General features: G+C 31.7%; 1 protein-coding gene and 1 long non-coding RNA gene across 7 annotated transcripts in view; one reads left to right on the top strand and one right to left on the bottom strand.

Annotated features, from left to right (window-relative positions):
* The window catches only part of LOC141451532 (ras-specific guanine nucleotide-releasing factor 2-like), a 197,196-nt gene extending 177,083 nt beyond the window's left edge, over positions 1–20,113 (bottom strand). For all 5 annotated transcript variants that reach the window (XM_074122970.1, XM_074122971.1, XM_074122972.1 and 2 more), the window contains exon 1: positions 19,969–20,113. The gene's annotated coding sequence lies outside the window, so the exon portion shown is untranslated. The remainder of the gene's footprint in view (positions 1–19,968) is intronic.
* LOC141451542 (uncharacterized) lies at positions 1,418–22,559 on the top strand. Of its 2 annotated transcripts, XR_012456879.1 has the most exons (5): positions 1,418–2,140; positions 15,277–17,381; positions 17,664–17,905; positions 21,717–22,013; positions 22,231–22,559. It is a non-coding gene; the product is annotated as an uncharacterized lncRNA (long non-coding RNA). The 2 variants fall into 2 exon arrangements; XR_012456878.1 differs by lacking the exon at positions 1,418–2,140 and having other exon boundaries at positions 11,951–17,381.
* Positions 22,560–23,498: the final 939 nt, after the last annotated feature.

The following is a 23,498-nucleotide window of genomic DNA, read 5'->3' as shown; positions in this document are numbered from 1 at the left end:
AACTCAGACATAAGGTTGCGTTCAGTTACTTTTTGAAATTAGAAAGAAGTTTTCGGTTCAGCTAAACACCAGAAATGTAACTGTACAGAGTGCTTTATCTTTACTTCTAAGCAATTTTCTCGTAGCTCACTACCTTCAAACTTTTGTACTCAGTTAATATAAATTTATCATTCATTCACACATGCATTAGCTCCAAAAATTACAAAACTTTCTGACGATTAATTCATCAGTACGTATCAAAAAACAAATACTATGCAACACTATTATTTCTCGACTATATTCTCACTTTGCAACTTCCATACTTAAACATCTGTCAGTTCTCGATGTTAAAAGACACTAAGATTGATCAAATATTTCCCTACAGATTACTCCACAAACAAATCAATAGTCCTTATTTACTTGAACAGTTACGGTTCTCTACAACTGTTACCCACACCAAATTATTCCATTTATTCAATATTCCACAATTGAAAACCTCTCATCTTCAAAACAGACCAGTCAATAGTATGATGAGCGTTGCCAATCAAGTACTTATTAACGATGTTCATATGTTGTTCTAACACTTACAAAATTAATCGCCAAAATATTGGGAAAATAAAATATCATAGTCTTAAAATCAATGTTTTTTAATGCGTCTGAGTGAAAATATTGTTTAGATTTCTCCTTTATATTTTATTATTTTCATTCTTTTATGTTTTTAATATATTTACACTCTTCTATTTGATTATCTTACAATGTTTTATTTTATTCTTCGTTCATTCACTATAAAGAAGATTATAAAAAGGCTTATTGCCCGTCGGTGAATCTAAATAAATTGCATTACCGTATAGATTATTTTTAATTTCCAAATTTGAAATTATAGCACGTTCTTTAGAAAAATTCTATGATTATTATTTCAACATTTAGTTTAAACGAGCTAACAATAATTTGTCAATTATTAAAAAGCGTAATAATTGGTCCAGGATCACGAATGGCTTTAGATTTTGTTGATGTTGCCGTGAGTTAGAGACAATTTTATTTCGTTCTTTATGGATGGAAAACTACCCCATTACTGGATACGATCCTACACTAGCATTAGCCTTGAGCAGACCATACTTAAATGAGATAAACCCACTTGTTGAATTTACACTTCTAATAAAAAAAAAAAATGGCCTCTAGTTGGTTTTCTATTATTTATATCATCAATACGACGAGTGGTGGTGTAGAGATGTCAGTATTCCTTGCTGTTCTAAAAACCACTGAAACTAGTTAGGTAGATATTTATGAAAAAAAAATCAGTGGTGGTACATCGCCATCAACAACCATACCTCCTAGGTTTGTAAATGAACCTGAAATGGGTTTTAAAAAAGTAGGTATTTCTCTTTTTTATAGTATCAATTTATTTATTTTTCGTAAGTGTTGATTTTAAACTTACCGCATGTACTAAAAACAGACAACATGTACGTAAATGCTGTGTGTGTCCATTGCTTCTCCATATTTCTTGGTAAAATTACATAGTTCATTAGAGCAAATCAGTGTTTGATAATGAAGACACATTATTCCTATTAGAACTATAACACTCTCGACGAGGTTGAAAATGCAAAAACAAAATGAATTAGAGAGAACTCAACTAAAAGAGAACCACAATTTCAATGCAGAGAAGGTACTCACATTTGATCCTACTACTTATTAATGGCTTCATATTTTACAATCTTCTGGAAAAAAAACTTTACATCTGTATGGCAAGGCTGCATAAAAAAAGAGATGTGCTTTATCTGTTAGAAAGTATCAGAAAAGAGGTGATAGAATTACTGTCCAATATTTGGAGTATCAGAACCAACGGAGGAAATATCATTTGAATAACTTACACGGGAAGAGCCGCTTTCAATCAATCTTAAATAAGATTGGAAAAGGGATTAAGTTCCACCAACAGAGTGCACTAGTGTTGAAGAATTTGTTTCAGCGTTTTCCAGATTACAAGATGGAAGAGGTATTAAGTGTAGAAAGTAATGCTACGATAATTAAGGTTTTTTTTGTTTGTTTTATTTTTGGCCTTCTGAACGCGCGTGGAAGTATATCTATGAACCTGTAGCTATCTAATTAATTATATTGTGATTTGATTATTTTTGCTATGGTTCACTGTTGCTTCAAGTGTTATCAGGTTAGCTTTTTTCAATATCTGTTGTAAATTAGTGGTAGTTCCAAGAAAATTAAGGTTAAAGATCTTAATTTACACACAAATCGAAGTTGTTTGATGATAAATAAAAGTAAGTTAAGAGTGAGTGGGTAGTACAGATGTTTTCGCAAGAACTGAGAATCTAGCTTACCGAGCGGCTAATTAATCCATTTTTACAGTCGTGAAATAACTTATACGGTTATCTCCTAAGAGATATGTCGGGTGGTGATAGAGAACGTACCCTCTTTTGAAGGGAGGGTTTTTAAGGCTTTTTAATTCGAGGTAGTAGTTATGGCAATCTGCCTTTTCCCCGATTCCTGAGATTTTTTTCTAGAGAAATAGGGTTGGTGATAACTCTAACCCTCCTTAGATAACCCTTCTTAGAATTCAACTAACCCATAATTTCAAGAAAATGGGAAAGGCTTTGCGGATGAGTTACATGAGACACAAGGGAGTTTATACGTAACTTCTGGCAGGTTATAAGTTGATATTTACATAAATTGTAAGGTGAGAACTTTGCGGATGTTTTCTACTGACCCTCAGTCTTCATCACTGGGTACTAATGTATTAGATGGGACCATTAAGATGAGTGTATTTGGTGAGCTGTAGTTTGCCTATTAGGATCTTGAAAAGTGGCTAAATAGCATGATGGTGTATTATGCTGACAAACGATTCCTAAGGATTTGCGCTTCAATCTGCGCTTGGAACCACTTTCTTTACTGGCGGAGTATGCGCGAGAATGAGGACCATGGCCCATGGGTGGAAGAAGTTCAGACATACCTGTTTTTTGTTCTGGGTAAGAAATTAACGACTGAGTGAAATCAGAAAATTACTTAATACAAAAATAAGAATAGAAATGAGTGAAAACTGGTATTTATTTGAACAAAGTGATTAGTAAGTAATACAGAAAGGAGAATACGAATTCTAGGTAAAAGTTCTTGGAGACGATAAATTATTATAGAAAGTTCAAAACGTGTCCAGCCAATTAGTAACTTTTTAAATTTTAAAAAGGAAAAAATAAGAGAAGCAATTAGGGTCCTTCCAGTTCCCGAACATAGAAATTAAATGAAATGAATAAAAGGTAGACAAGAGTTACCTTCCCCAAAACTTCTATAATGCACTAGAAGAATAATGAACTTGTTTATTATTATTCGTAAAACTTTTTATTCCTAGAAAATATTCCACTTCGATAAGTTACAAGCGTTATCTTTTTTCTTTTTTTTTCCTTGTAGCTGCCTCAATAAGTTTTCTGTAGAAGTAGACTGATCCACATGAAAATGCTTTTATTAAGAATGTTAAAAAATTATGAAGTCTTTGTTAACTTTTGAAGTAAAAAAGAATTCTGAATAGAAGATTCTTTATATTAGTTTAGAATATTTCAGACGAAAAATTGGTAAAGTTTCAGTTAGATATTAATTTCTTTATAAAAAAGTTTGTTGAAGTTGATTTCTTCACAACTACTTTGTTGAAGTTTCAAGTTGAACAATCTTGACAACATAAATGAAATGTCATAGCAATAATTCTAAACACCAAAAACCGAATCTTTTTTTTTATTTATATGTATATATAAGATTTATCCATAATTTGGTTCGGGTACTTTGGAATGTTATCATTATCTATGCCTGACTTCTGTCTAGGTAAGGAGTAATCAGTGCGGAATCCTTTGTAATGTTTAAACCGCTTTTTTTCATTGGGTCTGCAGAGCGGGGGACAATATGAGAGTTCTTTCAGAGATTCCGGATAGAAAAATGAAAGATGGTGAATAATGGTGAAAGATAAGGAATAGCCTTGCTATCAATGAAATTTGGTTTAAAACTACACGCCAGAAATAAAAGAAATTAGTGGAAGCCAGAAGCTATCCACAAAAAAAGGGAATCGATTGCCAATGTTTCCATGGATACAAAATGATTTATTGATTGGCTTCAAAGAGTAAAACAAAAAAACTTTCGAATGCTACTCAACTCTTCTGAATCAAATTAATGAAGGTCTCAAATTCATGACATTCTTCCAGCTCTTCCATTCTGTTATTAAAATTAAAATGGACAAACTCCAGGATTCACCAGTTAGGTCTTTGGCGAAAGCCAGCATTGATGAGGTCTTCTCCAGAAAACCCATTGAAATGACATCATTTATTTCTTAATTAATATTATTTTACCAGCTTCCACTTTAAAAGCATTGGGCTTATATTACAGCACATCAAGATGGCAAAATATGGTATTTAATTATTTTGGCGTGATATTTTCTATCCGATATTTTCGCTAAGTTTCTAGTGAGCAACTTCAATAGTTCTTTTACAGAAGTTTCTGCTACTACGTAGTAGCAATTAGATTTATTGATAGAAAAAATAATTATTACGTAAACTGATGTTTAATAATTTACTCAAATTACTCACTTAATACCCAGGGTGAGAGAAATTTTAAATTTAGGAAATCTTTAATGATCAATCAATTCAGGAATGACTGAGAGATGAATTAACATTTATACATTTTAATGATGGTGCATCAATTTTATACTATTGATGAGTTAATTTGATTTTTATTGATTAGTGTGACACTCTTCAATTTTTAATTTCTATGGTGATTACTGATTGCAAAGTTTCTTCGAATAAATTTGCATCACTTGCATATTTTCCTTAATTGCTGGAGCTACAAGTATTGCAATCAAATTTTCCCACTAGAAATAAAATTGTAATACGAAGTCCCTGGAGTCGTGTTTTTTTTTGTTTATAAATTGGTGTATATGAAAGTGTATTTCTTTAATTCAAAAATAAAACACAAGCTCAATATTTGATATTCTACTTCTAGGTCTGTAGGGGTTCAAAAAAGATTTTCCGCTCCAAATACTCAAAATATTACTTCTGCTAAGTGAATTTCCGAAATTTAACTTTATTTTTCTACTGTTTCTATTTTAATAATATCTATTACTGAAGGATCAATTTATTTTGGGTTGTGGAAAAAGTTATCATTAAAAAACGAAAATTGGTCAGCCAGGCAATGAATACTTCAAACACTTTGGAATGGTGTAACTTATAAATCGAAAACTCAGAAAACTGCACATTTTGGAAGTAACAAGGAAAATGAGAAACTTCTAAGAGTAAAAAAAAGTAGACATCTTAACCGATTTGTATTTGTACACAACTGGCGCTTTAAAACTTAAGCCTTATTCAAAAAGAATAAAAGTTTTTATTTTACTTTATTTATAGAGTTAGGTTTTTAGTTTCGTATTATTTAGTTCGGTTCATTTTTATTCATATTACTTTTTAGTTAGTAATGTATTTTTGTTAAGCAAGTTATTTTATTTTTGTACTTGTTTATAACTAAAATTAATAAGTTTTTTCACCGCTCTATTGTTAAAAGCCCTGTTACCTTGAAGGATAAACGAATAATTATTTATCTAATACTCAAATGTACCTAATATAATGTTTGAACTAACTGGAGAAGTTCGTTCTTGAGATTGTATGTTTGCAACCAAACGTTAACAAGCACCCCCTTAACATCATAAGTTTGGAACTAAGAGTGAGTAAAAACTGTGCATTCCCCTTAAAAATTCAAATTTCAATAAATTTACTATACTTTCTAGAAAAACGTAATATTAAACATTTCTTATGAATTTTAAATAAACGTTTAACATATCATATTTCATTAACTCTGTAACATATTTCATTAAGTCTGAGATAAGGTGAACTTTTTTTTCCCCCAAAGCCATTACAAGATGTTCTAATGCTTGCATTTATAATAAATGTTATCAGAATGAGATATGAGCACTGATGTTTGCAAATGATAGAATTTAAATGGCCAAATGATCAGTTTATTCAAGACTGTTAAATAAATGGCTAGCAGTCATGCAAACACTTCATTAGTTATGAAGTCTGCAATCAGATCTCACATCCAATTTGAGTTATTAATCATTGTTAACTAATTTTTTTTTTTTTAATCTGAGTACTTAATTTTCGATTTCCCATTAGTTCTGATTAAGCGGAAAAATTAAGATTAAGATTCAAAATAGTATTTTCACTGGAAATGTATTTTAGATTAAAAGCTGCTGAAGATGAAAAGAAAACAAAGTATTGCGTACAATTTCCCATACAGTTTTCGTTTCATATTTAGTCCTTCTTGACACTTAACAGGTATAAAGCTCTTAAATTTGACTGAAATGACATTTTTTTAAAGGCATGCCGAACCGTGGCTCACACTGAGTAGTGGCCTTAGAAAATGATGCAGATAAAATTTAGAGATCTTCATGTGTTCTATATAAATTCCATGTTTTAAGAAAATCGTAATAGCCATTTTAGAACTAAATCTACCTAATAGATGAAAGGTGCTGATAAAGTGGTGATCCGTTTTTGTCAAAAAGTTTTTTACCCAAGCATCCTGCGATTTATGTTTTTCATAGAGTTAAGCAAGCAGATACACACAGAGATGGTGAAAACCACTTTTTTGTAGCCAAGAAAACAAAAAATCTGTGTGTATAAAATTCTTTCTAAACGAAAGAGAAAATTAAAATGAAATTGAAGTCATTTTCAGAAAAAATTAGCATCTTTAGTTAGTAACCAGTTTTACTTTTTTTATCACAAACTAGCCACGCCTAAAATTAACATATCAAAGGTTAAATTTATAAATAAATGATTCTGTTTTCACCAGAAAAGCAGTCAATGATGTTTACAAAGTAGGAAAAGCTGCGTATAATTGAAAGCCAAGTTATTATTACAAGTTTTGCAGATTTAATTAATAAATTTGCTTTCTGATAATTTATAGTCAAGCTGCATTATTGAGAATTGTAATATGATCTACAAGTTAATCCATATATGCCAATTGTCATTAGTAAGCCAATTATCTCTCTTGGATGGATATATAGTTCTCTCCTTGATGCATATCTATTTGCTTCTGGTCACAATATCACAGCTCTCTTGAATCCAGGATAATTATTATAGGAGTGTTAACGGATAAACCAACAACTTCAATCTATGAAGTTAAAAATGACATTGAGAAAAGTTTTGCAGTTCATAAATCATCAATGAGTTTTCATTTTTGTTCTTTTTTTTACTTTCTCTTAATCTGAAAATAGGATAAATTGGGAGCTCAGTGAACAGACATAGCTAATCATTTGAAAGGACTTGACTGGCAAGGACATAAGGAGCGCATGGAAAGGTATAGGATAAAGAGTATGTTGAACAGAAATAAACCTAAAGGAAGAAGAAAGGTTGGTTGGCTTAGGAAATGTTAAGGTAGGAGAAGAAGTATTGCTATACTGGGAATAGTAAGATGGAATTACAAGGCTAAAGTGAGAGAGTGAGATTTATTACTTAAAGAGAAAAATTACTGAAGGAGCCAAGGCTCTACACGAGCTGAAGAGCAAAAAAAAATACTGAATAGTCTGTGATCGAGCAGAATTGTGTTATTTTGAGTTTCTTCAGAAACGGGTAATTTGTTAACCAAGAAATTGCGGGCTACCTGCAATATAACATTCACTTAGCATGTTACACTGACTGCTCAATGTACAACTAACTATCACAGCGAGTAATATTTTAGGGTGACACTGAATTAGGCTCATTAAATGCTGAAGGTTGTAAAGTTAAATACCTATAACTTGCAGTTTTCCTGAATCAAGCCCATCTGCGCAAGAATTCTTCCAAGCTAAATACATTCTACGTTTCAGCAATTAATTCTAGGTTGCCCAAAACAGAAATCTAAGTTGACAACAATTGGCGTTGAGTTGTTGACCTATCAACATTAGTGATAATCTAACATGCTATCCACTCAAAGACTTTTGTCCTTGAACCAGGTTTCTTTCCTATCGTTTCTGAAGATACAACTCTGGTCAAAGACCTATAGTTTTAGACTATTTAAACTAATCTAAGTGAAATTATCAGATTTTTTCTGAAGAATAATGAGAATATGATTTGCTTTTAGTTCTGGACATTCACAATTTGGAACCTAACGTCCCAGTTATTTCTATCCTTCAAAAAATTTCATGCGACTAAAACGCATTTCTAAAAGAAAAAGAATATCGTCCTCAAAACCTAGTTTTCTTTAGTTTTCTAGATGACAAAGTACTGTACATCATCTTAAAGTATTGATGTTTCTTGTGATTCTCCAAAAATCTGCAAAGCAGAAAACGAGGGTTTTCTAAGTTTTGGAAATCATTAGCCACCTGATTTTTTGTCTAAAGCAAGGTTCAATTTTCCAAAATCTGCTCAAAAGTTAATTTTTATTTTTAAGAAGGTTCACTGTTACATAGCTCTTTTCCTTCCTTTTTATTGCGAGCTCTTCTTATGGCAGAGACATTAGTCCCATCCCCAATCTTATCAAAAATTTCTGGATAACTTTCGCTAACATCATTCTTGAACACATTTAGATTCGGCTACGGCTTGCTAAAACAACATTAAGTTATACACGCCTATTAATCCTATTGTTTTTCTTTTATTAAAATTGTTTTGGCATTCGCTCAAATTCTTATTTAAGTTGTTTTTATTTGTTTTACTCCTAGAAAGAAAAAAAATAATGTAATTCTGTCCATTTTTGATTTTGAGTACACTTAATATATTTAAATATCACAAACGATACCAATAAGTCAAACAGCCTCAGAATTTTACGCATCTTTAATAAACATTATAATTCAAGTTGTTTACACCCATAAATATGAATAATTGAAGAAAACCCACAGTGAAATAACAGTCGGATGGGCAATAAAAAGTATTATTATTTCTATATAAATAAATTTTATTTAGCTAAGTATCTCAAATCTGAAGCATCAGTTACGAAAAATAAATAAATCAAAACCCAATTCACAGTATTTATTTCACCTTAACTAAAAGAAAGCACAAAATTACTTCTACTTCTTTTCGGCACGCTGTACGACAAGTTGGGTAACCCACAAAGTGATAATAGGGATAGACAAAGACGCTGATGAAGACCTAACCAACACTTTACAAGGTTATTTACTTGATGTTACTTAACGGTGAATGATATTAACTTAGTGTACGTCTCCTTCAGTTAGCTTCCCCACACAGAGGAGGCTTTATGAGTAAATGGGGCATTGTTAGGTTACATTAAATTCTTGGGATATCTCCCTCTTTATTACTTTCTGTTACATCGTAAGAGCAATGCATTGCAATCGAGCAGATTTCTAGGTTGGAGGTTTCACACGAAATAAAATTCTAAAGTCCCTCGAATTCTAAACAAATAGTTTTTATAAAATGATCCGTATTTCTATGTAAAGCATAACATAGAACAAAACAAAATCGCAGAGGGTATCAATTCTGTAGTTAAGTTATTTCGTCTTTCATGTTTGCAATTTTCAAAGCTATGAAGATTTCAAATAGCAGCAGAGAAGAATATTTTAAAAACCGAAATAAAAGCTAGAACAGCAAACGCTGCACAAAATGCAGCATAATTCCGTTTATAATGAAGTGCTTTGCTTTACAAGTCATTTTATAAGGTGATAATGAAGACAGTTGTCGTGTATGCAAATGTAAGCTGGGTAAAATGACAAGGTGAAGTGAAGTGATTGCGAATGCCTGTAACAAGAAAAGCATCGAGAAAATTTCTTCAGATTAGCCAAATTTAGGGGCCTTCATTTAAAAAAAAGAAAAAAGTAGGCTACAAGTAGGTTGGCTATGTGCACAATTCGGTAACACTCCGGATCGTTATGGAATCAAAGCACATGGTTTATCGAGAAATACTATCATTTGAAATGAGCGCAATCAATTATGTGTACAGTGAAATCTAATGTTTATAGTTTTCCAATAGCCTCGCTAATTGATCAATCGATACAAGCCATTAACACACAGTCTTTGTCAGAATATTTATTTAATATCACATCAATGCGATTCATAGTGACTATAATAGCTGCTCTTTTCTTATTATTTCCGGCCGTAATTTCTTAATATCTATTTAGAAAATCTACCACTTAGTTTTCTAGATTATACTGTTCTTGGACCAAGACAATATCTACGTATGTAATATTTTTTACTAAAAATTCCCTCAAGCTGTCATAGATTTTGATAAGTTTAACAATATGTCTTTTACGAGGGTCGTTTGAAAAGTCCGTGCAAAGTCAGAGAGATAGCACTACTGGCGCGTATCGAGGTTATGTTTAGTTAGTAGCATCTCTTGGAAGAACACACCAAGTTTCAGCCAGATCGGTCTATTTCTTTGTGTTTGGCATTCGTTTGAATCGAGGAAGTCGAGTGATTTTCAAAAAATGGACGAAAAAGAATTTCGTGTGTTGATTAAACACTACTTTATGAAAGGCAAAACGCCTCAGGAGACTAAAGAGAAGCTTGATAAACATTATGGTGACTCTGCACCTTCGATTAGAACAGTTTATAAGTGGCTTCAAAATTTTCTGAGTGGCCATATGGGCACAAGTGACGCTGAACGTTCTGGACGCCCTGTTGAGGTTACTACTCCAGAAATCATTGATAAAATCCATGATATGGTGATGGATGACAGAAGAGTGAAGGTGCGTGAGATTGCTAGTGCTGTGGGCATCTCGAATGAACGGGTACATAATATTTTGCATCAACATTTGGACATGACAAAGCTATCCGCAAGATGGGTGCCGCGATTGCTCACGCTTGACCAAAAACGAAATCGTGTGAAGTGTTGCAAGGACGGTTTGCAGCTGTTCCAGAAGAATCCGCAGGACTTTAAGCGTCGTTTCGTCACTGTGGATGAAACATGGATACATCACCACTCTCCTGAGACCAAAGAACAATCTAAACAATGGGTTACCAAGGGGGAATCTGCGCCAAAAAAGGCGAAGACCGTTCCTTCGGCCGGAAAGATTATGGCGACTGTCTTTTGGGATTCACACCTCAGCAGTTGTGGTCGCAAAATGAATGGCAATAGGGTTCCAACTCGTTTCACATCCCCCCTATTCTCCAGACTTGGCTCCCTCGGACTAGTATTTGTTCCCCAATATGAAGAAATGGCTGGCGGGAAAAAGATTTTATTCAAACGAGGAGGTGATTGCAGAAACGAATGGCTATTTTTCAGACTTGGACAATTCCTATTATTCGGAAGGGATCAACAAACTAGAGCAGCGTTGGACGAAGTGTATAAGCCTAAAAGGAGACTATGTTGAAAAATAAAAATGGTTTACCCCATTTTTGCACGGACTTTTCAAACGACCCTCGTAAAGAGAGTTAATGAGTGTTCTGTTGGTCTCCGTCATATTAAATGTTTTCTAGCATTTTGGCAACAAATAAATTATATGAGTGACAAATCTTATTAAGGGCTGAATGATTACAATCTTCTTGTAATTTTTTGTTTTGCTACAAGAATTAAACAGTTAATGCATTTGAATTCAGGCATAGCAGTTTTTTTTCAATATTAAAATGATTGTAATGTATATATTCAACTCAAATCTTTTTTTTAATTAAAGTGGACTTATTATTTTTACATTAGTAACATAGAATTAAATAGCAGATAATTATTTTCAGTACATTTACATGGAAATAAAAGTTTAGTCACCGAACATATACTCGTATTTTGATACTTTATTATTTAACAAATTACTTGTTAAGAGTTTTTTTCAATTTTTTTAAAACATTAATTATTTCTTTCTTATAAATGCTAATTAAAAGATTATTTAATGAGGGCTTCAGCTGGTATCATATTCCACTCTGATGAATTCTTAATTAATTGTAAAAAATGGATTTTTTTTTTTCAACATTAATTTATTTCCTTTTTCTAGTTTCCATGTGCAATGGTGATGAAGAGTTATTTTCATTTTAATTGTATTTCTAAATTAATCTGTATAATATAAAAAGTTAAAATAATTAAACAAGATTTAAGGCATATGGAATAGGTGAGAATCTATCCAATGGTAGCACTCTCATAAATACAGTAAGCTTTCAAATTTTTAGGGCCCAAAAGAACAACCCCGAAGAATGGGTTCCCTCTGTTTTCGTGTTGGTCTTACCACTGGTTTATTATTCTCATTCCCTTTATCTTTTATTATTTTTTTACTCTATATTATCCGCATTTAGATAGTATTAGTACTAGACTATTAAGTACTCGTATGCTGAAACCCGGCATTTCACACCAACTTCTCAAGCGCTAAATTGAAAAGTAAACAAGCAAGATTTGTCTTTAGCAGTTATTTATAGGGAAAGGACCTTGAAAATATTCTTGAACTTGAATAGTGCACCGCAAATCTACCATCGTCAACGCTTCCATGCTAACCAGCTTCTTTCGAATCTTCATTTCCAGCATTGCATTATATAATTTTCGGCAATTTATGTCGTCATAAGCAGTTTCAAAGACGATAAACAGAATGTGATTCTGCACTTTGTACCCTCTGGACTTTTCAAGAATCTAGTGCAAAGTGAATATTTGGTCCCCGTTTAATTTCCCCCGTAGAAACCCACACTGGTTTTTGGTTTAATTTCATACATAAATATTTCACAGAAGTTAGAATTGTACATTATCTATCTTTGAAGAATAGATTAACTTCCCTGCTTCCAACGAACTCCGTTTAAATAACCTACCCTGGAAAAACATTTCAAATAAATGTTTTAGATCTAAATATATACAATTAGTGCACCAAGTTTGCACAAAATCGTGGTAGCTGTTTTCGTAAAAACACACAACTACAAAAAAAAAAAAACGTGAAACAGCTATTCAAAAATGTGGCCTTTATGGTTGGCAGATTAAATATAAAAGCTTATTGTCGGGTCCGATAGTTGAACTTAAAGTTAATATCAAATTTGGATTTTTTTTGAGATTTTTCGATTTGGGTTGTGCTAACCTCACACACATATCAACGTCACTTTTTTTTGTTCAGGGAACCTGAAAACTGTTATTTTCAGATAAACCAAGTTTAGATACTGTTGTTAGATTCGCAGCGCAGGATAAAATTAGCGAAAATCAGACACGACCACAATACTTCCTTACCTAGTTCAGTAAGAGAACGTAAGAAGTCAATTAGGCAATAAGTCTGTATATAACAACTCTTTACTGAGCAAGAGAGCTTTCAATGCGAAGAAAGTTTTAAATAAGACAAGAGTCATGAACAGAATTACTAGTTTCCAAAAGTGTATTTAACACCGAACGCCAATTACAGTCTGTCACATCGTTGAAGCCTTACATTAACCGCTAGCTCTGGAAAATAACCCATAACAACTTAAAATCCTTGCAGGTGTAATTACAGACATGTAATTACTTTTTTGTACTTCATTGTAAGAGACAAGTTCTATTTTCACGCTTTTGGCCAACACAGTGCATTCAAAACAAAATGCATTCAAGAAATTGGAAAAGTCCAAAGCGAAACCGATTTCTTTATGCTCAGAACTATTGAAGCAGAAAATATTTTATAGTTTCTTTTTATCTAAGTAAAAGTTAGGCTTTCAAGTTCACAAAAACTATATAAAAAAAAATAAAGGTAAGATATGACAGAAGAATCATTAATCTTCTCGGATGATTTAACATCTATGCAATAAATTTGGCACAGTACATGTGAATACCATAATAGCAGAATAAAAGATGCAAACTTGATGAAAAAAAAAAGGATTCATTATTAAATTATTTTTATTATTATTATTAATTTAAACCGTAATATTCTGAGATTAGCCTTATTTCAAAACTTGTATCAATATTAGTTAAGAAAAAAGAGGTTCATTTATTAATATTAGTGTTCCTGTTAATTAAACACATAATTAACCATCTTGATGAAAATGAAATCAGAATTATTATTTTCCTTTTCAAGTTAGGTTCATTTACATTAATTCAGTAAACAATGGAAAGTAATGTAAAGAACCTAACTGTTTTGAATTTATAATATCCAACCCTATTACAATATCAACATTGAAACATGAGTGCAATTATTTTTTCAAATATTTCTTTTAATTATAAAATATAATTTTAAAAGTATTTCCAAAATAATTATGAAATACAGCTCTTAAAAAGAAAATGTTCAAAACAGATTTTTCAATGAAAATAAGTATTTCAAAGGGCTCTGAACAAACAAAAAGGTCTGTTGAGAAAATTTCATCTCTTACACTATTCTCAAGCTTTTCCGGCAGTAATTTCCATCAAACTTGGTTCAAATGAGATTCTGACCATCTGGGACATTTTCAACAGAAATAAACACTTGAAAAGTATTGTATGCTTATGTGTGGTGTGCATGGACAAATAGAATAAAAGATTGTATTTCTTGAAGGAGATAGTACTAGATCTTGTAATTTTGGAGTTGGAGAAGATATTCATTTTTTTACCTGCCTGATCTCTGTATATTAATTGGAAAGTAAAGTAAATACATAAATCGGTTTGTCAATCTTTATGACGAAATGATGGTGACAGATCCTACTGAAGAAATTAACGTTTTTATTTATTGTGTTGTTGAAATGTAAAAGAGAGAAAAAGTAACATTAAACAATATAGTTAAAGTTCGTTATATTAGAAATGTAGACTTGTTTTTGTATATATTATTTTGTTAATAATTATGTGCAAAAAGCTGTTTATTTCTGTTATTCGGATATAATATATGTATATTTATGAGCAGTATATTTCTATAATAATTTTTCTCTAAAATTCTTCTGCACATTGCACTGGCACAGATCCAAAATTTTGATGTCATTTTACTACAAAAAGTCATTTTTGGGATTCAGCTTTATTGTATGTAATTTAGTATTGTGAATAATTTTACTTTTAATTCCGAGATTAAATAAAATGAAAAGAATCTATAGTTTTGCAGTTCAGAAACAATCCTGTGAATATTCAACCAGATTTTTTAAATAAATAAAACTTTTTCGACGGTTCTTCCAACTGCAGTAAACAATTTTTTAATTTAATAAAATTGTAAAAATAATACGCCATATTTCCTTTTATTGCCTACCCTTAATGTCCTCGTGAAATACGTTTCGGGCAAAGTTGTTTAGAAAGTTTCAAAAGAGGCTTAAATAAAGATAAATCCTTATTTTCTTTGTTTACAAACTCAAACGGAAAATATTTTACTAAATACAAAAACAAACATAACAGATATTTGGAAAGGGCAAACTTATGTATTGATGAAAAATTTAATAGTATTTACTTTGCCTTCTTTCGGGTCATTTAGTTTACAATTTAGGAAGTTGGTATTGTTACTCACGGTTGTTACTAAAGTCTTTTATGTTTCAGTGAGCAAGTAACCAGAACAAACACCCTCTATAAAAGGCCCAGCTGTCGAACAGCGCTCCATAATGAATTTATGCTAACTGAAATACGTGGTGGTTTTACTAGTTGGCTGAAAAGAGCTTTCAAGTATCTGGGAAAAGATTATTTGGAGGATTCTGCCTCTCTTTATCCTTTATTGGAAGTCTTAAAGACTTATTATTTTGAGTTTTTATGAGAAATAGAAGTTTTGAGGTAGGGGCAGGTGTTGGTCTAGTATCTTTAAGCGAGCCTTTGCAAGTAGGAGATCCCCAGTTCGAATCCCGCATGTAGCTACTTCTTATTTGTTAGAAACAAAATGTTGATAGTTAAGTATGTGTTTTCATGCCCGTCCACGATACCTGATTGGTAGTTGGACGTAATGGCTGCCTGGAAAGATAGGTGATTACTTTATAAGTTTTGAAGCACCCCGAGTAAGAGAAAATGGATTCTACGTTTGTCTCTACAACACCTTACCTCAAAAGACCTTTGTAGAAAACCAATTTTCTTTATAGTACCCACTACTGAATGAAAAAGTTTTAGTTAAAATTAATTTAACTGAAGTGCCACTTTACTGTTGTAAATTGTTTTTGAAGTTTTCATTATTTTCAGGACGTTGGCTTCTCCATCAGTGTATATGATGAAGTACAATTTCACGGTAATGGTTTCCTTTTCAGTTTTGTACACATAAGTGAAAAATCATTTTTAAGTTTATTGCTTTTATTTAAAACGTATAATCCAGAAATAATTAATGCAGAGGATTTGGGTGAGCTGGCGAGTCAGTTCTGCTTTACTACAGTGTATGTACATAATATTAAATCCAATCAGATTATATTAGAACAAAGGGTGGGTCCAGTTCACCTGACACTGCAGCCAAAAGAGGCTTAGTGTGCAAAAACCTTGTAGCTCTAGAAAGAGATACCCTTCGTATTTAGAAAGAAAAGGGTTTTCCGAAAGTAGTTTTTTAGGAATTATGAATGTAAAGAAATGGTTTGGGCTTCATAGTTAAGATAGCTTACCGATTCAACAAAGCAGCTTTTCCGAAACGGAGAATTGTAAGTCAGGCTATTTGAAAGGACTAGAATAAATAATGTATAGAATATTATGCATTTTAAAGTCTGGCAATTACACTAACGAAAAGTAAATCTAAACTAGGGAGCTAACCAATTCAATTTATGATTTGGACATGGCTAAACGGAATTACTCGCGTCCAACTCATGATGTTTTGTTGTAGGAGTGCTAAGACAGAACGTGCTAAAGCAGAATGTCTTCATTAGGAAAAGAGTCCATAAACATATGCACTAAAGGGAGATAACCTAATAGTTATCTTCAAGTTCGGTTTTTTACCAAACCAAATCTTATCCCCAGTTTTTTTTGGAGATTTTCAGTGAAAATAGTCCCGACGATTTTCTAATTCTAAAATCTTTCACTTTACATTAATAAAACTTTAGTATTTGTTCAAAATAATTTTGAGCAATATTTTTGCTTATTTCAAGTTCTCGACTTAAAGGAATTGTTAGTGATAAAAGTTGTTTTGTTTCATTTGTTTAACTATTCTTCCAATATTAAATAATTAATCCATTTGTAAATTTAAATAAGTAAAACAGTCAAATTATAAGGAATTAGAAATATAGAATAAAGTACAAGAGTAATGTTGAAGAGTAACAAACTTGAGCTCACTATGATGAGGTACAGTCGGTATAGTAAGGGTTGATACACAGCAGTTTTTGTAAGAAGTCAGAAACTGTGTGCCTTAGTTGATAGAGCTTTGAATACGTGTGTAAAAAGCTGCTATAAGTAATAAAATAATAAGGGTGCAGAAATGGGAAGATCTGGCCAAGTTATTGGAGCCATTGTTTGTGTCCTACCGCTGTTCATTCCTCTTCATTCTCAGGAAAATTTATTTTAGGGCAGTTCTAGAGGAAGCGCAAAGGAAGGCTTCCTTCTGAAATATCTTTCACTGAGTTATATGGGAATTTTTTTTGAAGTGGAATAAACTGAAATGGAGTAAACTGAGTAGAAGTTATGGTAGCCAAGCAGATTGAGACGAGTTGAAGATTTTAAATTAAAAGAAAATAAGGAACAAAAACCAGGTACAATTCTGTTAATTTATTATTCTTATATTTCGTCTAATTTGTATTTATTCTATAAGATATAATTTTAAAATGAAATCCTTCTTAATGAGTAATATCTTTTATAAGATTAGCATGAAAAAGATTGTATTATTATCATAAATTTAAAATAATGACATTTTGATGAGTATTTACCGATTACCTACAATAGAGAATTATAGAATAGAGAAATTATGGAAATACTGAATATAGAAATATAGAATTCTATAATATAGAATTAGAAATTGGTGCATCTCTTTCCAGGAGCCGATTTAGCAAAGGTATGGAAAATGAGTGGAAGTTTGGGAAAGTCTAAACAACAATGAACTGATGTTATGCAGTTAGATGTCTGAAACTTGTTACGAATTTAAAAAACTGTAAGGTTACTGCAAAAAAGTTGAGAAGACTGATGGAAACAGATCCAATAGGCCAAGGCTCATTAAGCGCTTACAAATATCAAAACAACCGTGACCTCTGGGAGCTCCACCAGGGGACGCGATAATAAGGTTAAGGTCAAGTAAAAGTGCCAGTTTACTGGAAGAATTATTTTTAATTTTTTAAGATTTTTCTCAACGACCAAATAGTTTACATTTTCTCAAAATTCAACTTCAGCATCCTCTCTTTAAACTGCACTCTCTCATTACTCGCATATACGAGATCTAAAACTTTGATTTGTAACATTTCTCCCAGGAAATATCGTCTTAAACAGTTCTGGAGGGGCAGGACTGGGGCAAAATTTCCTTCTAATATAATCATTCCAGTGTATTGTAATTGTTTTTTTTTTTCATTGTACCAGTACAATAATAATAGAAAGTCACTGAATAACTAAAATTCCATGCTTCAAGCAAATCGGTCTATGGATCGGTCTATGAGTGCGATTGTGCAGAACGGTATTTTCAAGTTTTTGTTTTTAAAATTTATTAAACAAATTCGACAAAAAGGTTTTGGGTAACAATTGGTAACATTACCCTTGGCCTATCTATTTTCTTCCAGAGAATATTGATTTTAGTCTTTAGTGGAGTTCTGGAGGCAGCTGTGAAGACTCCTTTCTTCATCAGTCACATTTTATTACAATGAACACGTATAATGTTGAAGTATCAATCTCTTTCGTAAAAATTCCTAGTTTCAAGCAAATTAAGTGCCCTACAATAAAGAAAATCCATCTGAGTATTATTACTAGATTGTTTATTTAAATGAAGAAGTATTGATTTCTATTATTATTGTGACAATCTAGTTGAAAATTAGTTGTCCTTCAATTAAAATATGCATGTGAATTAAATATAAATATATGGATTTCGAAAAGTGTTGAAAATATTGAAGAAAATGAAACAACTTTCTCAATTATCCTAATGCCTTTTTTTTTTGTTTACGGAAAAGCAGAAATATAATAAACTAATTTCTTCTCGCAAATATCTTTAAGCAAGTTATTTGTAGGCAATCGATTTTTGTATACCATAAATTTGTAATAATATCAAAACAGTTTGTAAGCAGTTTTTGTTACAAGTTTCATTTTTTCCTTTATAAAGAAAATGTATTTATAAAATCTTCGATTTAAAACAATAAAAATAAGTATTAATAAATTTGTGTCAAAATTGAAAACAGAATCAAACGAAGTAGTTTTATTTCTTTAAAACAAAATATCAACGTTTTTATTTAAAGAATCGGTCTTCAGAAGAACTTTAAGAAATACAAGTGTAATTTGAAATGAATCAATACATAGTAGAGGTATCTAATCTACTGCATAGTTAATTTTTAATCTGTGCAGTGAAAACTAGAATATTGATGTCTATTGCAGCTTCCTAAAGAAGACGCTTTTTCTTAAACTTTGTTAATATCTTTTGTAGCTGTTTCATTTATATAGTTTTGTACTTATTATTTCTTTGTTCAATTCTGTAGCATAGTTTCAAAAATTTGTTTTTCCCAGCTATCATCATAAAATCATTTCTTTAATAGTTTCAAAAATTTTTTCGAATTTCATTCAAGGGAGTTTGTTTTTTTATCCAAAATAATAAAAAGAAATCCTTAGGATTATTGATGATGTATAAAAATTTGCTGTTCTGTTCAGTTTTTCTCAGATTTATTACAAACAATTATTTTTTTTTAGCTGTTCGTAGTTCTTAGTTATTTCGAAATTTGCAAAAAAATAAAAATCTAATAAACAAATAATGTGGAGCGACATCCAAGACTTCTCTAAAAAAATCTTTAGTTGAATTAATGTAATGTTCGCCCTTTCGGTATAATTCGCGTTGCTAGGTGGATATTTAATGTTTTTAATTCATTCAAATTGTTTTATTAATTATTATGGACTTATATTTTTCTTAAACTTTTGATAGCGTGAAATTTCGAAAATGAAAATTTGTAAAAGAAAAGTGAGTGGAAAATAGAATAGAATATTAACTCTAGTTATTATTAACAGAAAAATAGATCAAGTGTTCCATGCAGAGACTTTTATACAAAGAAACTAATAATAACAGTAAATATAAAGTGCTTGAAATTTTAAAGTAGGGGCGGCCGGGGTGAAGATGATGGTTGAACGGTTGTTGAGAATGGAGGGGTATTTTACTTTTACCTGTAAAGTCACATTGCCAATGGATGGAGCATGACGTAGGTTCGGTATTCTGTAGGATACTGGCTTGTACTCCACAGGTAGTCTAATGTTCAGAACTGTTTGCGAGGCCATGGCGCATGCACATTCTGTACTCTCCAGTTCGCTACATTTCACCAACAACCCCTCTTACTAGCACCCCCTAGTTTGTGTGGAGGAAAAGCCTGGACCCTTTATACCTAACAAATAAAGATTTCTCCATTGGCATTTATCTTAGGATCTGTCTTTTGTTAGAGTGAGAGAGATTTTTATCGGGCTTTAACCAAAAAAAGAAATGTGTGAACATTTACAAACTTCTTAACTCACTTTTTAAGGTTCGGCTCATATATTTTCTTTATCTTCGATTTTGTTTTTAAATATTACTTGTTTTCAACGTTATTTTAATTACTGTGTAAGCGACAGTGTTTCGTTTATTTTTATGAACAAACGTAGATGTTTGTTTGGAAGAGAACAGATAAATTACCAACAAAACTTGGGCGAACTTCCTATAATTAGTAAACTATTTGAAGGAAATGGTTTCCCTTCATTGGTTGAAAATTGTTTTTCGTTCATTTAGATGAATTATTTCATTTGTAAATTATAACATAACAGGATATTTTTAATCATGTTTTTTAAGAAATTTAAATTATGTTAGAAAAGTAAACGGAATTTAAGATTGATTAGGAAGTTATTCTAAAGGATTTCCCAGGCCTCCAGCTACAAAGAAACTAAAGTTATTTTTTCCATAGGATTTATAAGGGCGAGCCAGTTCAAAGTTAGTTACTGAACAGGAAGCAATTTTCAATTAAAATGCGTCATTGAAAAAGCCTGTTGAACTCCATATGATCTCAGGAATTCCTTGAAGAATTTTCACGAAACCGTTAATTGTAAGTTTGTATTCACCCTTAGTCTTGTCGAGGATATTCATGATCACAATAACAATTCCCCTTTTCTCACAAGTTTGTTGCTTCTAATCCTAAGATTCAGCACCAAAAATCTTGAATTTGAACGCAAATCTCTACCACCTCATGTCTGTACATTGTGAAATAACTTTGTTGAATATGCTTTTATTTCAGAAATTAGTAATTTTCCTTTGTGAATATGGGGGGATGGTCTTACGGAAGAATCAACCATCTGTCCATATTATAATAAAGTTTGATTTTTATTAATTAAATAAACTGCCTTCGGGCTGTCTTTTGTACAGTTTAGTGATGTCTGTTAAGGTTTAAGAGACCTTCTTTCAAGCTTGAAAAGTAGGCTTACAGGTTATTCTTTTGTGTTTATCTTTTAGTTTGAACTTTAACCCCCCCGAATCACTTAAATTTGAATTCATTTTACTCGTACTTATAATATTAGATTCCTTTGAGAATGTTTGCCTCCAATAACTATCTGAACTCATACAGTAATACTACACAGCCACTTCAGAGAACATTGGCAGTGCTACTACCACATGGGACTATTATTACTTCGTCCTAGTACTCTCTTTTTAATCTCGTTTACATTTTATTGCTTTCAAACTTTCTTATTCTTCTAAATCGTATCTCATTTAATCAACTTTGAGTTTGTAGTGAAAACTTAAGGCTGGTGTTCATCGCAGTCTACACTTCAAGGTGAATGTGTGTACAGCCATTTTTTTAAGTTTTTTTTTTTTTCTTAACAGTACGTACTTATATTTTACTTTATCTCGGAGTTCTGTTTGTTTCATTAACTGTGATTATTTTTTCGAAATTCAGGAATCTACGGGTACCATGTAAAGAATAGTAGTAATAATTTACGATGAATGCAGAGATAAGGTGATTGTCAAAAGACCACTCTCAGAATCCATGTGAGACGGTTTGTCTTGGAGGATTTTGCAACTTTACTAAATTCAAGATAATCTTCTAAAATACTTGCTACCGAAGCTTCGGCTAATTTGGGCCTCCTAGGCGGTCTTGAATCTTCCTTCATCTTCAAACTAAGCGATCCCTGTCATTTCCCATTGGGAACTCTTTCTATTTTACAAGAAGGGAAATCTCCAACATTCTCACAAGGTATTAAAGTCATTGGTATATATTAAATGTATATTTATATGCAGTTCTCATTTCATTAATTTACGACAGAGCGCAATAAATAAAATACATAAATAAAAATATGCAACAGATATATGTCACTGATTAAGACTACATTTTGTGGTGAGCCTTTCTGCTTACTGACAGTTTCAAGCAACATAAATCGAACTTAAAAGTTTATAGACCACTTGCGTTTTAGGTTTTCAAGAAGAGTGATTGCTCATAATGAGGATTTCACGGGATTGGCACGAGCGGAGAAACTACATAAAGAGATATCCAGATCATAGACAACGAAAAGAATAGTAAATTCATTATAAATGAAACAACATCAGTGATTATGCGGAGAAGTTTTGGATTAGGATGACTGGAATCGAAAGGTTTGGGCGACCTTAAACATATTTTGAAAAATATTCCAGTTAAACTATTCTTGGAGATGGGGATTGGAAGGTTTCTCTTTAAAGAACCATTTAATTATGATGTACAATCCTGTTTCCGTATATTTTTTCTTACTGTACTTGTAACAATAATATGTACTTGGCAAACAATATTTGAACATTTTTTCTCTTTTTAGCGTTACACAGTTCCTAAAATACCTCATCGAAAAAATTTCCACTCACGAAAACCTGTTATGTTTCTTTTAAAGCAAATAAAACTCAATAACAAACGCTATGAGAAAACTCTTCTTCAAAGTAGACATCATACACACACACAAACAAAAACTCGCTAGCTAGCGGCTAGCCCAATGGGTGGATAAAGGATATATAATCTCTCTACCTTTCTCTCTCTTCAAGCAATTTTGTCTCACACAATATTGTACAAATATACTGTAGAACAAATACTGCATTTAGATCGCAAAACAAATAAATATTTTCAGTAATAATAGTACCCATAAATGTGAAGTACAATCTATCTTGAGATATTTAAATTTGAATCGAGTAAGTAATACAAGTTATTGATGTAAATGTCTGATGCAGTCACCCGACTTCTTTTTACTAAATCCTCTTAGTTCAAAAACTTCAATTTTCATTAAATTCCGTTTTTCGGCAACATATTTAATTTTTACTAACAAATAGCACGCCAAAAGGGAAGCCTACTCCATAATCCTTCCAAATCTGAGTTAAACAGTTAAAGGTTGCATTGCAGGCAATGGCAATTATTGTATAGTTAATTAAAACAAAAACAATCTAGCGATAAGAATGAAAAGATGATGAAGGCCGTTTATTAAGAGACAAAGACAAACAAAATAAGATGAGTCAAATAAAGAAATAAAATTGTATGAGGATTTATATGGGAATCAGGGCCCTTGATCTGAGCTGCTAAATTGGAAAAGAATAAAGAGTCATCATTACCTCAAAATGTGAGGTAAAACATCAGGTCCAGACATCTTAATCCGAAAGAAAGAAAATTATCAATCATTGGAAGAGGTACAACTTATTCAGTGACAGAATAAGAAAAAGTAAAAATCTC

Source organism: Rhodnius prolixus, unplaced genomic scaffold (assembly GCF_049639745.1).
Source record: "Rhodnius prolixus isolate KJV_2025 unplaced genomic scaffold, Rpr scaffold_8, whole genome shotgun sequence".
Taxonomy (NCBI): Eukaryota; Metazoa; Arthropoda; class Insecta; order Hemiptera; family Reduviidae; genus Rhodnius; species Rhodnius prolixus.
This window is presented reverse-complemented; position numbering and strand designations above follow the sequence as displayed.